General features: G+C 44.7%; 1 protein-coding gene across 5 annotated transcripts in view; it reads right to left on the bottom strand.

The window, feature by feature from the left end:
* Positions 1–20,030, bottom strand: part of TANC2 (tetratricopeptide repeat, ankyrin repeat and coiled-coil containing 2) — a 483,567-nt gene extending 463,537 nt beyond the window's left edge. For all 5 annotated transcript variants that reach the window (XM_073683149.1, XM_073683148.1, XM_073683153.1 and 2 more), the window contains exon 1: positions 19,763–20,030. The gene's annotated coding sequence lies outside the window, so the exon portion shown is untranslated. The remainder of the gene's footprint in view (positions 1–19,762) is intronic.
* Positions 20,031–20,831: the final 801 nt, after the last annotated feature.

The raw sequence follows: 20,831 nt of genomic DNA, 5'->3' as shown, positions 1-20,831 counted from the left end.
ATATAATTCCACATGTGTTAATTCATAGTTTTGATGCCTTCAGTGTGAATGTACAATTTTCATAGTCATGAAAATACAGAAAAATCTTTAAATGAGAAGGTGTGTCCAAACTTTTGGTCTGTACTGTAAATCTGCATGCGTTTTTTTTTTCTGCCAGAGAAAGGCAAAAATGCACTGCATCAAATCTGCATCGTGGGCACTAACCCTTATAGTTCTATTATTAGGCCACGGCCCCACTATCAGTATTTGGTTACTATTTTTTCTCAGGAGTCGGAGCCAAAACCAGGTGAGGAACAAGCAGAGAATAACCTTGTAATAAAGATGTCCAAAATCCCCCACCCTCCAAAAAAAAAAAAAAAGGGCATTTAAGAACCATAATATTACATTAGGAAACCCCTAGAGCCTTCACTCATAGCAGAGGGGAGAACTTGAAGTGCAGACAGTCCTGGTCCATCTCCCTGGCACATACAAAGCAACTGTGACACTATCAAGCAAACTGCACGATCACACCAGGTATGTTTACACCCCCCTTCCCGTCCTCTATAAAAGGCTTCATTCTGTCCTCTGTTTTTACAAATTCTACATAGAAGAAAACAAACATTCTTATTAAATTCAGGGGCTTTTCACATTTCAGGGTCTTTTTTCTTTTTCGAGGACCAATTGCTGTCTAAATTCCACAAAATGACAAGTCTGTATTTGATCCAAGTTGCTGAACAAAATGGCTCCTGTGTAGGAGAACATTTTTAGGATTTTGCATGTTTTGATTTTTTTTTTCATATGAGAAAACCAGATGACACACTCATAGTAAATACAGATGTCATATAGAAAAATTAAAATCCATAAGACATCTCCAGGGAGGGGGCATCCCGCCCCATCACTTTGGACATACGGTGAAGAGGGAAAATTACATATAACTAGGAAGTGAGCAATATTAATTAAGACATAGGTAGAGCTAACATCCCAAGCTCACTTTGAAGCCAGGACTCCCTGCAGGGTCCAGGTAATTAAACAGGAAAGATCTTCTCTGAAGTCCAGATAGCAAAAAGGACATGCATTTACGCATAGGCAGAGAAGTGAAGACGTTTCCTTTGATCCCAGGAAGGACACCCTAGGTCGAAAGGATTTTTTCTGAACGTGTTCTAGACATCCCGGCTCTGGGGTCCAGATCGAAATATTGGGGTTTGTATCGATCCGATATGTATGGGATATAGATTTTCAGAGTCGTAGCAAAGGGATGGACGTGACGCATTCACTGATATCCCTGCAGGGCCACTAGAATCTCTCCAATTGAATAACAACCTGATAGAGACCAACTATGACAGGCATAGCATCATCTATGTAATGGTAAAATCATGATTAATATGGCGGCAATGTCCAATGACTGGGACCTTCAGAAGCAAAGATATATCTTATGAAATTCTGAAGGGCTGAGAACGTCCCACAAACAGACCACATGAGGCCATCAAGGGGAGGTGTGTGGGCGTAACTTAGGAGCTAACAAAAAGCAGAAATTGGGCTTGGATCAATTGTCAGCACTCGGAAGACATAGTCCGCTGTGGAGGTTCTGTCCATTTTTCTCAATCTAAGTGCTTCCCTCCGCTAAGCTCTGAGCCATTTATGTCACCAGTGTTTAGTAAGTTTCTTTTGTTATTCCTTTTTATTTTATGTAATTGTATATATCGTATTGTTTAGTTCCCATTTTGTATACGTTTATAAACACTACCTATCTTTCTGGATAAAACAAAATTTAATAGCTCTGCTCTTCTTGCTCTGTAATCCGCAACCCTGATGCCATACACTACCTGTAACAGGTGTCCAGTCGGCCTGTATAAACGATTGGTGGTGGCAGCAAGTAGTTTCTATGGTTATTGTGAAGTTGGCAGTGACCGTATGGGCAAATATCTATCTATCTATGCGTTGGAATTGGAGGTGTATATACCATATGCTCACTGAGTTCCCCAATAACCGGCCTAGTGGTGGAGGCAGCCACAGCCTCGTCCATCGGACATCTGAAAGAAGCCTATTTTGAGCAGTTTTCAGGAAGAGTCAAAACTGCTGACTCCCTTTTAATAAACTATTTTGTACAAATCCCAGCTCATCAATAATTTCCAATGATTAGGGTTGGATTTTCTGAATGACTGCAATCAAAGTCACACTCCTGTCTGGAGACATAATCCATAAAATCAATGGGGGCCGGCATATCTTTCAGAATAATATACAGACACTACAGGCAACGAGATATATCTTAATATTAGAGGAGATATTCTCTGCACACCATTAAGACAAATGCTAGGGCACTAACAGATTAGCATTCACGCACACGTATCTGTTATAGAGGCTTTAAAGTTTCAGCCAAAGGTTAAACGAGCTGAAAAACCTAAAATTAAATAATCTTTACCGGTCTCCTATTAAACAAGAAGAAAGCTCAGACGCCACCAGCAGATAAAGCACCAGGTCCCCCCGCTGTATACCTACTGGAAAACCTCAGACGCTACATTATCATTAGCCTTCTTCCACAGCCACCAATTATACCAGAGCGGTCTGTCGTCAACGTCTGATTATAGAGGGTGACAGATGCTAATTATGGAAAGAAGCTACAAAAAAAAAAAAATACTATTATGCATAAAAGAGTGTGCTCAGCTGATCGGCCTGTACTTTTACCTCTCCTTACTCTTCAATACTGGAACTTGGTGCAGTACAAAATATCAAGTTATCATTCTTAAGCCATGGCGAGGAACAATCAGAGAAAAGGTATAATAGAAACCAGTCACCAATTCTGCATTTATCACCCACTCCTGGTTTTGGCTCCGACTCCTGAGAAAAAATACTGACCAAATACTGACCGAATACTGATAGTGGGGCTGTGGCCTAAAACCACCAATAAAAGGTTCTCCACTCCTAAAACTAAACTAGATCAGAGGAAAAGGGAAATATTCCCCGTTACCCCCCTCATACCGGAGGTGGGTTCATGCCCTTTTTTTTTGGTAATTTAAGCAAAGGGAAAGAAGAACAGATCTTCTAAATATTCAGATGCCAATTTTACACGGCTAGAACACAGTCATTAATCTAAGGTGCTGTTCACATGTCCAAGTTTTTTTGCAGACTGTCAAAAAAAACAACAACACAGACATGTCCTTTTTGTATAACAGTAATGGGTCAAAAACACTCAAATAGTCTATGGGTCCATGAAATTCATCAACAGCGAATCACAAGAAAGAAGACAGACATCAAGTCAGCAGGGACAAGGAGCAGCATGGCAGATGTGACAACCTACATGGTGAGCTGCAACATGTGCTACATGTTCACAGATCGACCAGAAGCTGAAACCAACTTCACCTGCCAGAAGTGTAGACTACTGGCTCTTTTAGAAGAAAAGGTGCGGGGACTGGAAGAAAGAATTGCGACATTAAAACTCATCAAGGAAAATGAAGACTTCCTGGACAGAACAGAAGTGTCACTACTGGTCACGGAAAGTCAAGGAAGCATCAGAGAACCTCCAGAGGCAGACAAGTGGAGGCAAGTGACCAAAAGAAGCAAGAAGACCATGGAGACACCACCAACCACACAACTGAGAAACAGATTCCAAGGACTTGTGGAGGACGAAGATGGCACACATAATGATGAGGAACTACCAGCAAGCAAAAAAGAAAAGAGCACCCAGAAACACCCAGAAGCGACAAGAAAAAGGACAGCCAAGAAGGGAAGAAGAGTGGTGGTGGTGGGAGACTCACTACTGAGAGGAACAGAAGCAGCTATCTGCAGACCGGACATAACCGCAAGAGAAGTATGCTGCCTCCCAGGGGCGAAGATCAAGGATGTTACCGATAGGATACAGAAGCTCATCAGTTCCAAGGATGTCCACCCATTTCTTCTGATACATGTTGGCACCAATGACACGGCAAAGAAGGACCTACCGACAATCTGCAAGGACTTTGAAGCATTGGGGAAGAAAGTAAAAGAACTGGATGCGCAGGTAGTTTTTTCTTCTATCCTTCCAGTAGACGGGCATGGCGTCAGGAGATGGAACAGGATCCTTGATGTGAACAACTGGCTGAGACGATGGTGCAGACAACAAGGATTTGGATTCCTGGACCACGGTGTGAATTACCTCTATGACGGACTCCTTGCCAGAGACGGACTACACCTCAACAAACCCGGGAAACACACATTTGCCAGGAGACTCGCAACACTCATCAGGAGGGCGTTAAACTAGAAGAAGAGGGGATGGGAAGAAAAACGCCGGACACGAACATGTAACCAGAGAACATACTAATGAAAGATATGAAGTGCGACAAAGAAGGTCCAAGACAGGATACTTGGAGGGGAGGTAAGAAAATTTCTAATACAATCCACAGGGAGAAAATTGGAACAAAACAAAATCGTGTAAACTGCGTGCTAGCAAATGCCAGGAGCCTGACAAACAAGATGGATGAACTGGAAGCAGAAATATCTACAGGTAACTATGACATAGTGGGAATAACCGAGACATGGTTAGATGAAAGCTATGACTGGGCAGTTAACTTACAGGGTTACAGTCTGTTTAAAAGGGATCGAAGAAGTCGGAAAGGGGGTGGAGTCTGTCTATATGTAAAGACGTGTCTAAAGCCTACAATACGGGAGGATGTATGGGAGGGAAATGAGGAGGTCGAGTCCTTATGGGTGGAGATACATGGGGAAAAAAACAATAATAAAATTATCATAGGAGTCTGTTATAAACCACCAAATATAGCAGAAGCCACGGAAAGTCTATTAATGAGACAAATAGACGAAGTAGCAAAAAATAACGAGGTGATTATTATGGGGGACTTCAACTACCCCGATATAGACTGGGAAACCGAAAGCTGTAGATCTCAGAAAGGAAATAGGTTTCTGTCAAATATCAAAGACAATTATTTGTCACAACTTGTGCAGGAACCAACTAGAGGGACGGCCCTTTTAGACTTAATATTAACTAACAGGCCAGACAGAATAACTGAGGTGCAGGTCGGGGGGCACCTGGGAAATAGTGACCACAACATTATACAATTCCACATGTGCTTCAGTAGGGTGCCCAGCAAGGGAGTCAAAAAAACACTGAACTTCAGGAGGGCAAAGTTTGATCAGCTAAGAGATGCCCTTCACCTTATAGACTGGGATAGTATCTTTAGTAATAGGAGCACGGATAGAAAATGGGAAATTTTCAAAACAGTCCTACATAGTCACTGTAGAAGGTACATACCTTATGGGAATAAAAGGGCTAGGAATAGGAGGAAGCCAATGTGGCTAAATAAGGAAGTCAAGAGGGCAATGAAAAACAAAAAAAGGGCTTTCGGTAAACTTAAACAAGAAGGCAGCGAGGAAGCGCTAATATCTTATAGGGAAAAAAACAAAATCTGTAAGAAACAAATAAGAATAGCAAAAGAGGAGACAGAGAGACTAATTGCCAAGGAAAGTAAAACGAATCCCAAACTGTTCTTTAACTATATAAACAGTAAAAGGATTAAAACTGATGGCGTTGGCCCATTGAAAAATAACCTGGGTAAAATCATAGAGGGCGATGAGGCTAAAGCAAACCTACTCAATAGCTTCTTCTCCACTGTTTTCACAAAAGAAAACAATTTATCGGAGGAAATGCAGAGTGATAAAGTAAACCCTCTGCTAAATATCACCCACCTAACCCAGGAGGAAGTTCAGAAACGCCTAAATAATATCAAAATAGACAAGTCACCAGGCCCAGATGACATACACCCCCGGGTACTAAAAGAATTAAGTAATGTGATAGACAGACCGCTGTATCTTATATTCAAGCACTCTTTATGGACAGGGACTGTCCCACTAGACTGGCGCCAAGCAAATGTGGTACAAATATTCAAAAAGGGGTCTAAAAGTGACCCTGGGAACTATAGACCAGTCAGCTTAACGTCTGTTGTGGGTAAATTGTTTGAAGGATTTCTTAGAGATGCTATTGTAGAATATCTTAATGATAATAACTGTCTAACTCCATATCAACATGGATTCATGAGGGATCGCTCCTGCCAAACAAACCTGATGGCCTTCTGCGAGGAGGTGAGCTCACAGCTGGACCGGGGAGAGTCAGTGGATGTTGTATACCTTGACTTCTCCAAAGCGTTTGATACCGTGCCACACAAAAGGTTGGTATATAAAATGAGAATGCTTGGTCTGGGGGATAATGTGTGCAAGTGGGTAAATAGCTGGCTGAGTGATAGAAAGCAGAGGGTGGATATCAATGGAGTAAGCTCAGGGGGTGTCAGGGTTACTAGCGGGGTGCCTCAAGGGTCTGTCTTGGGCCCTATATTATTTAATATATTTATTAATGATCTAGTGGAAGGGTTGCATAGTAAAATAGCAATATTTGCAGATGATACTAAACTTTGTAAAGTAGTTAATACAGATGAGGATAGGGCACAGCTACAGGAGGATTTAGATAAATTGGGGAGTTGGGCCAAAAAATGGCAAATGGGGTTCAATGCCGATAAATGTAAGGTCATGCACATGGGAAAGAAAAACAGCAGTCACCCATACATATTAAATGGGAAACCGTTGGGGAAATCTGACATGGAGAAGGACCTGGGCGTCTTGGTTAATAGCAAATTAAATTGGAGTGCCCAGTGTCAGGCAGCAGCTGCGAAGGCAAATAGAGTCATGGCATGCATCAGAAGAGGAATAGGGGCATATGATGAGAACATTGTTCTTCCTCTGTATAAAGCGCTGGTAAGGCCGCACTTAGAATATTGCACACAGTCCTGGGCTCCGGTGCTCAGGAAAGACATATTGGAGCTAGAGAGGGTACAAAGGAGGGCGACTAAGGTAATAAAGGGAATGGAGGGACTAGAATACCCAGAGAGGTTGTCAAAATTAGGCCTATTTACGTTGGAAAAGAGAAGGCTTAGGGGAGACCTCATAAACATGTATAAATACATCAGGGGGCAGTACAGAGATTTCTCCCATGACCTGTTTATACCAAGGATGGTGACAAAGACGAGGGGGCACACTATGCGTCTGGAGGAAAGGAGGTTCCTGCACCAGCATAGAAGGGGATTCTTTACGGTCAGAGCCGTGAGACTCTGGAACTCTCTGGGAGAGGAAGTGGTGATGTGCAACTCACTTAATGAGTTCAAGAGAGGACTGGACGCCTTTCTTGAGAACAATAAAATTACATCTTATGCTTAGTTAATTAATCCAGGGATTTAATCTGACTGCCAGATTGGTGTCGGGAAGTGAATTTTTCCTCAGTGATGTAAATTGGCCTATACCGCATGGTATAGGAATAGCGGAATAGCTGCAGTGCACAAGAAATAGGCTGAACTGGATGGACGCTTGTCTTTTTTCGGCCTTATAAACTATGTAACTATGTAACTATGTAGCATATTAATATCATCCATGTGCAATAGGTTTTTTTTGGTTTGTTTTTTTAACAGGTATGTAGGAAAAGCTTTAACTTTTTGGCATACAAAAAAGAAAAAATGCAAAATAAATAAATCACTGATTGTATAAACTAATACTCTGACCAAATTGTGATGATAATGTGATCCAGCACACTGAGCAAAATATGTCCTTTTTTTCACGTACTAGATATAAAAAAATTCAATTGCACATGTGAATGAGGCCTAAGGGTGAATTCATGTGACACAAACTAGCCTTGGGGTTTGCAGAAATCAATGTGCATCAATCACACATAATTACTGTATGTAAAGGTTTCCAGTACTCAAGATTTGTGACAAAGTGATCATGAGACAGTGAAGAACACTACAATCGGGTTGAAAGTGAGCACAAAAATTATGAGTACACCTAAGAAGGATTTTTATTTATTTTTATTTTTACCTGGTATAAATGCGGCTGCTCTCCTGAATCCAGTAATTTATTTTGTTCCTGTGCTTCTCCATTCCCGAGATATATATATATGGGGGTGCATTATGCTACTATGGATGTCTATAGGGCGCTTTATGCTACGAACTGTGCAGTATATTATATGGAGGATTATGATTAGTGCGTTTATACCTCTGCTATGGCGCCCCATGACGTCTATGTACGCCCCTGGTGAGTATAATGGTTTAATTTCTTCAATACGGAATAGAACAGCGGCAGAACGTTAGACTATAGTTACGCCATACGAGATAGATATATATATATATATACAGTACAGACCAAAAGTTTGGACACACCTTCTCATTTAAAGATTTTTCTGTATTTTCATAACTATGAAAATTGTACATTCACACTGAAGGCATCAAAACTATGAATTAACACATGTGGAATTATATACTTAACAAAAAAGTGTGAAACAACTGAAAATATGTCTTATATTGTAGGTTCTTCAAAGTAGCCACCTTTTGCTTTGATGACTGCTTTGCACACTCTTGGCATTCTCTTGATGAGCTTCAAGAGGTAGTCACCGGAAATGGTCTTCCAACAATCTTGAAGGAGTTCCCAGAGATGCTTAGCACTTGTTGGCCCTTTTGCCTTCACTCTGCAGTCCAGCTCACCCCAAACCATCTCGATTGGGTTCAGGTCTGGTGACTGTGGAGGCCAGGTCATCTGGCGTAGCACCCCATCACTCTCCCTCTTGGTCAAATAGCCCTTACACAGCCTGGAGGTGTGTTTGGGGTCATTGTGCTGTTGAAAAATTAATGATGGTCCAACTAAACGCAAACCGGATGGAATAGCATGCCGCTGCAAGACGCTGAGGTAGCCATGCTGGTTCAGTATGCCTTCAATTTTGAATAAATCCCCAACAGTGTCACCAGCAAAGCACCCCCACACCATCACACCTCCTCCTCCATGCTTCACGGTGGGAACCAGACATCTAGAGTCCATCCGTTCACCTTTTCTGCGTCGCACAAAGACACAGTGGTTGGAACCAAAGATCTCAAATTTGGACTCATCAGACCAAAGCACAGATTTCCACTGGTCTAATGTCCATTCCTTGTGTTCTTTAGCCCAAACAAGTCTCTTCTGCTTGTTGCCTGTCCTTAGCAGTGGTTTCCTAGCAGCTATTTTACCATGAAGGCCTGCTGCACAAAGTCTCCTCTTAGCAGTTGTTGTAGAGATGTGTCTGCTGCTAGAACTCTGTGTGGCATTGACCTGGTCTCTAATCTGAGCTGCTGTTAACCTGCGATTTCTGAGGCTGGTGACTCGGATAAACTTATCCTCAGAAGCAGAGGTGACTCTTGGTCTTCCTTTCCTGGGGCGGTCCTCATTTGAGCCAGTTTCTTTGTAGCGCTTGATGGTTTCTGCAACTGCACTTGGGAACACTTTCAAAGTTTGCCCAATTTTTCGGACTGACAGACCTTCATTTCTTAAAGTAATGATGGCCACTCGTTTTTCTTTACTTAGCTGCTTTTTACTTGCAATAATACAAATTCTAACAGTCTATTCAGTAGGACTATCAGCTGTGTATCCACCTGGCTTCTGCACAACACAACTGATGGTCCCAACCCCATTTATAAGGCAAGAAATCCAACTTATTAAATCTGACAGGGCACACCTGTGAAGTGAAAACCATTTCCGGTGACTACCTCTTGAAGCTCATCAAGAGAATGCCAAGAGTGTGCTAAGCAGTCATCAAAGCAAAAGGTGACTACTTTGAAGAACCTAGAATATAAGACATGTTTTCAGTTGTTTCACACTTTTTTGTTAAGTATATAATTCCACATGTGTTAATTCATAGTTTTGATGCCTTCAGTGTGAATGTACAATTTTCATAGTTATGAAAATACAGAAAAATCTTTAAATGAGAAGGTGTGTCCAAACTTTTGGTCTGTACTGTATATCTATCTATCTATCTTGCTTAGCCAACTAGGCATGGTCACTAAGAATACGCCCCCAGAACCACATCTACTTGTTAAAAGACTGGGAGACGGATACTGTGAAGAGTAGGCCCTATCTCAGGAACAAAAGAAAAATAAATGCTGGATTCAGGAGAACAGCAGCATATCCAAGATATAAAAATAGAAGAAAAAAAAAAAAAAAAAAACTTTTTTTGGCAAGTGACAAACACTCTTTAAAAGGCAACATATATTTTCTTTTTTCTGACCAATGATACTTATGCCATGTCCTAGAACAGCTCTCATATTCTGGTCCCTTTCTCAGTCAGCCTCTGTGCTTCAGATAACAGGGATCACAGAGCTCTCTTTCTGCAGAAAGGTGGAGATGATCCTTTACAAAATGCACAGCATATCACATCACGACAAAAAAAACTGTGCAGACAGTCTGCAAGGAATACTGCAAAATGTCAGCTCTGAAGTCGGTGGAATTGTGAGCGCAGCTCAGGACAGTTATTTGGGCTATATAGATTTATTCTGGTGTTCAAATTAATAGTTTTTTTGCCATCTATAATGCAAACTCCCCAGAAATATGCTAGCTGTGTGATCGGTTTCATCCCAGCTCCGTTTACATTCATACAGCTTGAACGCCTAGTAGGAGTAGCTGTGTCATGTGAACGCAAGTATATCTGACGCGCCCCCTGGGCCAGTGTTGTTGGGGATACCCGGATCCGGATCAGATGGGGGTACCCGGATCCGGATCAGATGGGGGTTGTAGTCTCCGAGTGGCTGTGACCCGGTCCGTGCCCGGGGTGTCAAGCTCAGTGTGTGGCAGTCCTACAGATGTTATTAGTTCTTTGTGTCAACTACGCCACCCGTTGATTTGCGGTCAAAAGGCCGCCGCTGCAGCAGGGTCCGCTGAGGCTGTTGGTATGTGTGCAGCTTTGGTAGTATAACCCCCAACGGGAGGGGTATAGCCTCAGGGGGTCAGCCGTGGAGGATGGTGGTTGTGAAGGTGCAGCAAGGAGACTCAGAGGCATAAAATGCAGTTCCAGGGCTTTACTTACTGGTGTTGCTCGGGTCACTGTGTACAGCAGTGACCACCCAAGCCGTGCTGCGTCCACCAGGTCCTGGACTCGGTCAACTCCCGGGCAATTCTTGAGTATGGTCCTGAGCTCCTTTCTGACTCTCCCTTCTTCTGGCCGTTCCCACCAGGGATCCACTTTTGGCCGGCTCCCTCGGGTCTCTTGGTGGTCAAGCCTCCTCTGGGCTCCCTGACCCTATGCTTGGTATGCCTTTCTAGTGGATTTGGTGAGGGTCGTGGCAGATCCTGCCCACGACCTCCGGTTCCTGGCTAAGGTGTGCTGTAGCCTCTGCCAGCTTGGGATCCGGTACCCTTTTGCCGACCCTTCACCCTTTTGTCCTTATTCTGGGATCTTGGGGTCCCCTCTGCGCCTCTGGGTCTCTCTTCCTTCTCCTCTGCTCTGCTTCTCAGGCTCTCAGACAGACTGTCTGACTGGCTGACTGACAACCGACTGACGTCTCACAGACTGACTGACCCTGATCTAAGATGGTGCCCACCTTAAATACTCCCTCTATGTGTGAGCTCAGGTGACCAGCACCCAATGAGCTCCTAGCTTTACCCAGGCTGCTCCCCCTATCTGCCCCTACACTACTGGGATGTTCCACCCCCCTCCCACTCCAGCCAGGAACAGACACTGTCGTACCTGCACATTTCTCTAGTGGGAGTACCATCGGTCTGTTCCCCGGAAATGGGATGTGTGTAGTGCATGCAGCTAACTGAGCTCAGTTCCACACTCCATCCTTACCCGGGAGTGGAATATCACACCTCTGGCTGAGGTGCAATACCCCTGTAGCAGCCGAATCCTCAGGGTGCTACATATCTACTAGTCCATTACATACTCACCTCCATTGGTGGGAGGTCGGTGTCTGATTCCTATAGTCACTTATCAAATCAGCACCCAGCTTCACCCTCCTTGTTCCCCTCCACGCACACAATGTTGCTGAAGATTGCTACTGCCCTTTGTAAGAGAGCAGGAGTGCGGTGGTATACTGGGTCCACACAATCACTACCTACATTTATAAAATTCCTGTCTCAGGCTGACAGCCTATAGTATTTGTATGTTGTGTGAGTGGATTCTTCCCTGAATCATTTGAAATGCAACGTTAGCCTGTCCAACCTGCCTCCTGCTTGTAACTGGAGACAGAGAGAACCTATCACAAGCAGAAGGCAGGGGTGACCTAGAAAACTATATTTGATCATGTACATGTTTTTATGTACTTACAGAAAACAGATCACACATGGACGTTACAGACACACGGATGGCACATGGATAAAAATCCGATGAAATTTAGAAAAAAAAAAAAAAAACACAAGATTTATGGATCAAACTCGAGCAATTTCTGATATGCTCGTCTGCAGCTGCCATTAAAGGGAATATGTCTGCACAGAATAACTGCTCAAATCAATTACAGGCACGCGGCGCACCCTTGGTGTGGCCAAACAGTTCAGCGCACCTTCCCACCTGCTTGTTTTGCCTCTCTCACCCCCACCCCCCATCCATTTTGATTGACAGATCTAGTTTTAGAGAGCGAAAGCAAGTAGGCTAGAAGGTGCACTAAATTGTTTGGCCACTCCAAGGGTGCACAGAAAGCCTGTACTTGGTTTGAACAGTCAATCTGTGTTGACAGAGTCTCATTAGAGAGACTATCAGTACAGAATGTCTGCTGAAACCAAGTCCCTCCGTTTGGTGCACCCTTGGTGTGGCCGATCATTTAACTACACCTTCCTACCTGCTTGTTTTCCCTCCATCACCACCCCTCCTCCTTGATGGACAGATCTGGTTTCAAAAAAACGGAAAAGGGGGAGATAGATGGAAACCAAGCAGGTGGGAAGGTGTATATAAATGTTTGACCCCGCTGTGACACACCGAGCGCCTGGACTTGGTTTGAACAGTCATTCTGTTCTGACAGTCTCTTGAGCCCACCCTTGGCGACAGAAATAGATGTGGATAATGTTTGTACAACACTGCGGAATATTCTAGCGCCATATAAACTAAGAAGATAAAATAAACAGTTAAAAAGAATAAAACTTTAGGTAAATAAACTTCTGTTTCCTCCTATATTTCATCCCTTGCTGCATTTACTCAAGAAGAATGTGTAGACGCCATCTATTACTGTACATATGGGTGCCAGCTACAGCTGCTTCATGTGAATGAGGTCAACCATAACCCACTGACTGTGTGAAACCTGTCCGCTCAATTTCAGATCTCTCAGGCAAGGAGACTGTTACTAAATCGCAGATGGTAATAAAAGCCCAATCCGCCCTACAAATCCCGAGGCGAGTCTACAGAATGCAATGGAGTGAAAGCGTATGTTGGGTGCAGGAGTTTGCTCCTTGCAATTTGTATATAGTAATTATGCCAGCAGTTGTTTTGACTGATAAGAGATTAGAGGCAGCGCTCACTTTAGAGTAGTAGTAAAAATAGACAAGATAATGCGCTTTGTGATTAGTAACCCAAGGCAAAAAAAAAGCAGAAAAACCAGACAGGACCAATGATTTACATGGCCATAAATCCTGAGAAGCAGGCTGTTCTCCGCACTCCTTACTACAGCACTGGTGACTGACGAAACCTATTCTGTCTCCATATTGATTATTTCTCTACCACAGTGCACACTAAATAAACTCGACACTCACAGTGTAATATATGAGAAGGAAGGGTCACCATTTTTGTTTTTTGCCTTAGGGCTCAATCATACATGGTGCATTCACGGACGTGTGAAATCGGCCCAATTAAAAATCTCTTAGGTCACTCAAAAAAAATGCATGTTAACACCAAGACACGCAATAGCAATCTGCTATGATTATTGCAATTTTCTCTGTCTTTTTTTCTGCAGATTTGAATTAGCTTTTTTTTCTTTTTTGACAAAATTTAGTGCAGAAATGCTGGGATTCATCTACATTGAAAAACTTGGCTGATGTTCACACGTTCAGTCTTCTGAAAGTTTTTTCTTTAGCTTAAATTTTTGGTGGGAAGAAAGGCCGTCTTTGAAGTGGCTCCTGATGGAAAACACTATAAAATAGGCACTGTTCAATCAAAAGGCTGCAAAAAAAATAAAAACACCACACCTCTCCAAAAACACATAGAAAAACTCTCAAAAGAAGGATCATTTCTTGAAGCGGTTTTCCACTAGAAAAGATCTTGTTTTTGATCACTTAAAATTAATAATCCAGGTGCACACACCCTTATATGTGAACCCAGCTTTAAAGGGGTTGTCTTTTACTCAAACAACCCCTTTTCAATCCTTATGTTTCCCCCTTGTAAAATAACACCACCTACCTATACACCCTCCGGTGTCGGCGCTGGGTTCCAGCGGGGTGTCGGCGCCGTCTCTCCCATAATGTCATATAATCCCTGCGGTCAAGCAACCCTGGCTTCAATCTCCCCACCTTCAGACAAATCACATACATCCGGAGGAAGTGAGAGCACACGATCTCTGGAAGAGCCAGTGCTGACATTGTTGGAACAGCACCGGCACCAGAGGTGAGTTTAGGTGTTATTAATTTACAAAGGGGAAATATTGGGATTGAGAAGGGGTTGTCCAAATAGTGGACAACCCCTGTAACATATTGCCTATAGAAGCCCCTGGAGGAATAGAGCTATAAATCGTATCCAATTCATTTCAAGCAATGTAATTACCATAATGTATGGGCTTTATAAGCACCAATACCTCATTCACCGAGAAGTCAGGTAGAGATATCATTAAAAGGAAAAGTCGTAAACTGATCGGAACCTACATTAAAATACATGGATTGACCTTAGATCCGCTGCCCAGCTGCACTTTGTACCTATAAATGTCAAATTACTCACAGACGTGAAAAACATAAAAATGACCTTCTGAGCTGATGATTAATTTATTTCTGTTTAATTGGATTTTTTTATATTCCAGCATGGAAAACCTAGATACTTGTGACATGTAGGTGCAGCCTGCAGTGTAGATCCATATGAAACATGGATCATTAATCAGATGCCTACTCTGTCAAATGACTACAAACTGGAGAGCATCCTAATAGAGCAAGTACCCCCCCACCCCCAGAACCATTTACCCCATGGTGTCTCACTTTGAGGATCCTTCTCCTAAAGGCAACCATACATTAGAAGTATGCCAAACCCAGATGTACCAGCTAACCATCTGATTTGTATGGGGACCTTCCAACTCTCCATCCACAAATGATGTCAAAGGGGAGAGAAAGATCAGTGGCCAATCTTTAATTCTTAGGAGTTAAGCAGAGTTTTTCTCAATTTGGCTTTTCTTAGTATTCAAGTGTATGGGGGACGTCGAAAAAGATAGCGGTTAGCTAAACATTTGTGTGGCAGACCGTCATCTCATGTGTATGGCCAGCTTTCAGATAGGCCACCAATGTTTGATTCCTGAAGGTTCGACTTTCGGGACTGCAGCTATTCAATGTACAAGGTGCAAGTGCGCTGAGTCTTCTTCATTGCGCTGATTAGTTTGAAAAGGCTACACGGCGACTTTGGCCGCGATACTTGTTGCACAAACAAGGTTCACTTGGCGCCGCTACTACATTGAAACTCAATACAAGGAAATGGGGATCGGAAAGAAAAAAAATCCGAAAAGGTTGGACTTCTTGTGACTTGCTTGTTGCAGTACACTTGGGGGAAGGGGGTTTCACAATGCAACGCCATTCGCTTGTACTGTGCTGCGATGTATCCGAGGTACAGAGTGAACCTTGGTCACACAAATGTCACGGCCAAAGTGCCCGTGTAGCTCTAGTGCAGAGGTCCCTAACCTTCCTGACCTTGAGAGCCACAGTCGGCTCAGAGACGGTCGCGAGCCACATCCAGCTCCTGCCCCACTCACAGTAGTGACACCTAGAGTCCTCTATTACCGATGTAATGACAGCCAATGATTTCCACTGAAATCTCACCGAGGCAGTATGCCAAGCTCCAGGGTTTCCTATCTTACCCCCATTCAGCTCTCTTCTGTGCAGGACTACACACAAAAGTCACCATCTCGAGATCTACTCTTTATAGCTGTTTGCTACATCTGGTGCTAATACTACAAGCTGGCAGACAGCCGCGAGCCACATATCAAGTGCCCGCAAGCCACATGAGGCTCTCGAGCAATGGGTTGGGGACCCCTGCACTAGTCAATGGTTTATACTAAGTACAGGCCATCAATGTTGACCTTAATCTCTTTCCACCACTTCTCTGATGAGCTGCTGTTCTCGGCTTCCCCAGATCGTGTGATGAAGTGTTGACATGTCACGTCAAAACTGACGCCAGTAAACTGTGAGCGGCAGGGACTAGGGAACTGGTGACAGGAGATCGGTAAGGTAAGTATTTGTCTGTGTTCACCAGTGTTGGAAAATTTCCACTTTGGCATCGGCCAACAACTTGCAACGAATCCACACACATTTTCCGTGCAAAATTTGCTGCGGATTAGGTTACAGATTGCACATGGTGGAATTGTGGCACCTCAGGGGTCTGGTTGCCACAGTAATAGAAATATTATGTCTGAGAGCAAGTGGGAGGTTTCTCTGGTCAGGAGCCCTAAGCATGCAACACGGCCCACCCAGACCTGGGAGGGGAGGATTCTGCCCTTATAAACTGGGTCTGGGGCGGGATTAAGCGAGTTCCAGACACAGGGAGAGTTACAACAGGAGCTCTGTAGGAGCAGGAGTGAGTGCCAGAGGCTGGAAGCTAGAAGGCTCGCCTTGGCTGAAGACACTAAACCCGGACACGGAGTCCGAGGCTGTGGGGACATCCAGGTCCTGTAGCAGAATCCAACCGGCAGGGGATTCCATGTCCTCTGGCCTTAGAAGCCCGGAGGCACGGTCACAAGCAAGGGACCAGCACCGCCATCGTGAAGCGGAGGCTAACGGAAGGCCCCAAGTCACCGGCCATATGGGTGAGCACCACACGGTATACTCAGGGACGTGGGCTACTTCTACCTGCATAGAGCAAGGTAGCCAGGAAAGAGTGCAGATAGTCGGGGAGGCCTACAACTCCACCTGGCCAGGGGAGATCCTACTTGCTTACAGACTGACCAGGCCCCTACTGCTAACCAGTACTCCCGGGAGGGTCTGCGTTATACTATCAGTAAAGACCCTGAACTGCACCACACGTCTCTGTGTTTCATCGCCGCACCAGCACCATTACTACTGGGACGCTCACACCATCACTCCCATCATCCACACTAGCTGCCCTGAGGCAATACTTCTCCTGTGGGGAGTTATCCCATACTTGGCTGCGCATACAACATCAGCCTCAGCGGTCTGCAGCGCAGCGGCGGTCCCCACTGACCACAATCCACGGGTGGCGTAGTCGGACATTTGTTATCACACTCAGACTGCCACTGGTTTGACCGCCCTGGGCACGGACCGGGTCACAGCCACGGAGGACTACAACCCCCAGCGATCCGGCTCCGGGTATCCCCTACACAGCACAGGCCCAGGGGGCGCGTCAGAATCAGGGGTGAAAACCGCACATGAATAAGCACTCTGTAGCAATTCTCATTTCCATGCAGATTTTTTTTACGGATACATTGGATCTTGAATACCCCACTCACTTGTATTGTACTGTAAATTGCTGATGATTTGCCATTTCAATTTAGATGTTTAATTCCTGAACTTATCTAATAGGTTTTTTGTTTTGTGTTTTTATTTTTATCATATACAACTACAGATTGGCTGTGGATCTGCAGATAAATCAGCAGCAAAACACGTTATCTGTGGATTTTACTGTAAATTTTGTCTTCCCCTATTGAAGTCGGCGGGAAAAAAAGAAATCTGCCAATCTGTCGTCAGTATCATCAGAATCGGACACGTTGGGTGTAACTATTTCCATGATGAACCTTTCTACAGTATTTGGTAAAACCTCGTCTATTTGCCATATACTGAATTCCACCCTAGATCTTTTCCCCGCACACATCCACAGGGAAAGCCTGCATTACTTCCATCCTCTTTGAACCTACCCTTAATGTACATCCACCCATGACATAAAAATCCACCACAAATGTGGATTTACATTGTGGATTTTCTCCTATGCATATAAAGTGATGAAATTTACTGTTAAAATCCACAGAAAGAATTGACATGAATCCCTATAGACGAGATTTTCCACACCTACATTCTGCAGCATTCTACAGCACAAGCAAAGTGGAGGAGTTTTCACTTAATCTCATCTCAATGTTGCGTTGCTTCTTGGTGCAGAATCAGCAAGGAAATTTTGGTTTTCTTGCATTTTTTTAAATCCGCAGCAGGTCGATTTCTGTTGCGGAAACTAACCTTATAATGGGAACCCAAAATGCTTTGTGGCATTTTGTGGGGTGTTTTTGCAATACCAAAAAATAAATAAAAACTTGCATAAAAATATGAATAAAGGGCAAAAAATCCACACCAAATATGCAACGTGTGATTAATTAGATATGCCGCCAGGGTCTGATAGGTGGGGGTCTGCCCGCTGCAGTGCTAAAAGTGCAAAGAATAGCCTACTAAATAATCCAGTATGTAAAGGATAGTGCACAGCATGTAGAGCCACACGTACATGATCCGCTACGTCTCCTCTACACATGAACGTCCTCTGCTATAGGAACCTGTACAGCCTGGGGCCTGGAGAACCTGCTATCGAGCTCCTCGTGGCGTCAGCAGCAGCAGCGTGGGGTCACACAGGGTGTTATACACACACAAACACATGTTCCTTGTCACACACGGTCCCAGATTCTTCCCCTTCATAAACAGCTTACAGTGCATCACAACTGCGCAGTCCTACCCGACCATTCCTAGACATTCCTGCGAATCCTCCTGACAGTCACACACAAGACAGAAGTGCTGACTACAGGAGAACGAGCGAGCAGATCACAATGCACTACCTGAATTCTGCGGGGACAGGCGCGCAGAGGGGGCACCTGCCGGCAGCCAGGGGGCGCAGAGGGGGCACCTGCCGGCAGCCAGGGGGCGCAGAGGGGGCACCTGCCGGCAGCCAGGGGGCGCAGAGGGGGCACCTGCCGGCAGCCAGGGGGCGCAGAGGGGGCACCTGCCGGCAGCCAGGGGGCGCAGAGGGGGCACCTGCCGGCAGCGACTTACACTGCCAAACAATAGGCAGCAGTCAATTGATAGCACATGCGTAGAAAAATACAGATGAGCCACATCACCACTGTGCCATCCGTACCTACATACATCCACCCACAATCTGAATTACAAGGTGTTCATACGGTTGTAGAATTTTTGACTACAGTTTAAAAAAATAAAAAATATATTGCTTCAATAAATGATGTCACAAACAAAATCAGTAACGCTGTAAGTACCACTACGGGTCACAAAACAGAGCAAGCCTTTCCATGCATGGTATCGTGGCACATAAGGTATGGGGACCCCAAGGTGCCACGACAAGTCGCAAAAAGCCTGAGCCGATTGGATTTATTACGAGTCACATGTCACAGTACCATGCCATGGCAATATGCTGCGATGTATCAGGGGTATACAGAGATGGGTGACTGTATAGTGCCCAAAGTCACCGTGTACCCCCAGGCCACAACCAATAACCCCCATATACAATCCTACTCACTGCAGGGACACCCGGCACCTGAGAGCCGGCTCCACGGTTTTACCCCAAAATAAACAGAACCCACAGAATGTCCCCTATAGAAAGGTTCTGTGTACAGTGTATGTACAGTATATACAGGAGGGGAGCAATGTGCCCATATCAGGGACATGATGGTGGCGGTGTACACTCTAATGATCAGCATGTGCCGCCATACACACCACCAATAACACACAGCCCAGGAGGATCAGCTCTACCGCTGTACTATCTGATGTATCCCCTACTGATCAGCATGCGCGTCCGTACACCGCTACACAGGGCACACTGCACACCGGGGCGGTATACCGGGCTCTGCAGCACATTGCCGGGGCATGCACGGCTCCAGCACCACCTCACTGCCCGGCTCCGTCTCACCTGCAGCCGCCTCCTCCGCGTCAGTCCTGGCAGTGTCCTCAGCCTCTTCCCCAGGCCGGCTCCCTCTGCAGTACTGGGAACCGGCCCTGGCGATATGATTGCCGCCCCGGGACCTCCCCACGTCCCAAGCCGCTGACACCGATTCCCAGCCGCGGCCTCTTATCTCCGGATCTGTCCTCCAGATACCCCCGAACCGATAACCGCACCGAACCGCCGCCGACCGGGACCGGTGACCACGCCCACCGCCACATTACATATTCACGAGGGTTACAGTGGACACGCCCCTCTATTACCTATTAATAAGATGTACAGTGTGTGTATATATAGTGCATGTCTATGTGTATATATATATATATATATATATATATATATATATATACATACATACATATAGTGTGTGTGAGTATATATAGTGTGTGTATAAATGTGTGTGTGTATATATAGTGTGTGTATATATACAGTATATATTGTGTGTATATAGTGTGTATAAATACACTGCTCAAAAAAATAAAGGGAACACTCAAATAACACATCCTAGATCTGAATGAATGAAATATTCTCATTGAATACTTTGTTCTGTACAAAGTTGAATGTGCTGACAACAAAATCACACAAAAATCATCAATGGAAATCAAATTTATTAACCAATGGAGGCCTGGATTTGGAGTCACCCCCAAAATTAAAGTGGAAAAACACACTACAGGCTGATCCAACTTTGATGTAATGTCCTTAAAACAAGTCAAAATGAGGCTCAGTATTGTGTGTGGCCTCCACGTGCCTGTATGACCTCCATACTACGCCTGGGCATGCTCCTGAGGAGGTTGCGGATGCTCTCCTGTGGGATCTCCTCCCAGACCTGGACTAAAGCATCCGCCAACTCCTGGACAGTCTCTGGTGCAACGTGACGATGGTGGATGGAGCAAGACATGATGTCCTAGATGTGCTCAATCGGATTCAGGTCTGGGGAACAGGCGGGCCAGTCCATAGCTTCAATGCCTTCATCTTGCAGGAACTGCTGACACACTCCAGCCACATGAAGTCTGGCATTGTCCTGCATTAGGAGGAACCC

This window comes from Phyllobates terribilis, unplaced genomic scaffold, assembly GCF_046119375.1.
Source record: "Phyllobates terribilis strain yellow unplaced genomic scaffold, ASM4611937v1 Scaffold_5__5_contigs__length_657084704, whole genome shotgun sequence".
NCBI lineage: Eukaryota > Metazoa > Chordata > Amphibia > Anura > Dendrobatidae > Phyllobates > Phyllobates terribilis.
Note: the sequence above shows the minus strand (reverse complement) of the source record. Positions and strands in the feature narration are given on the sequence as shown.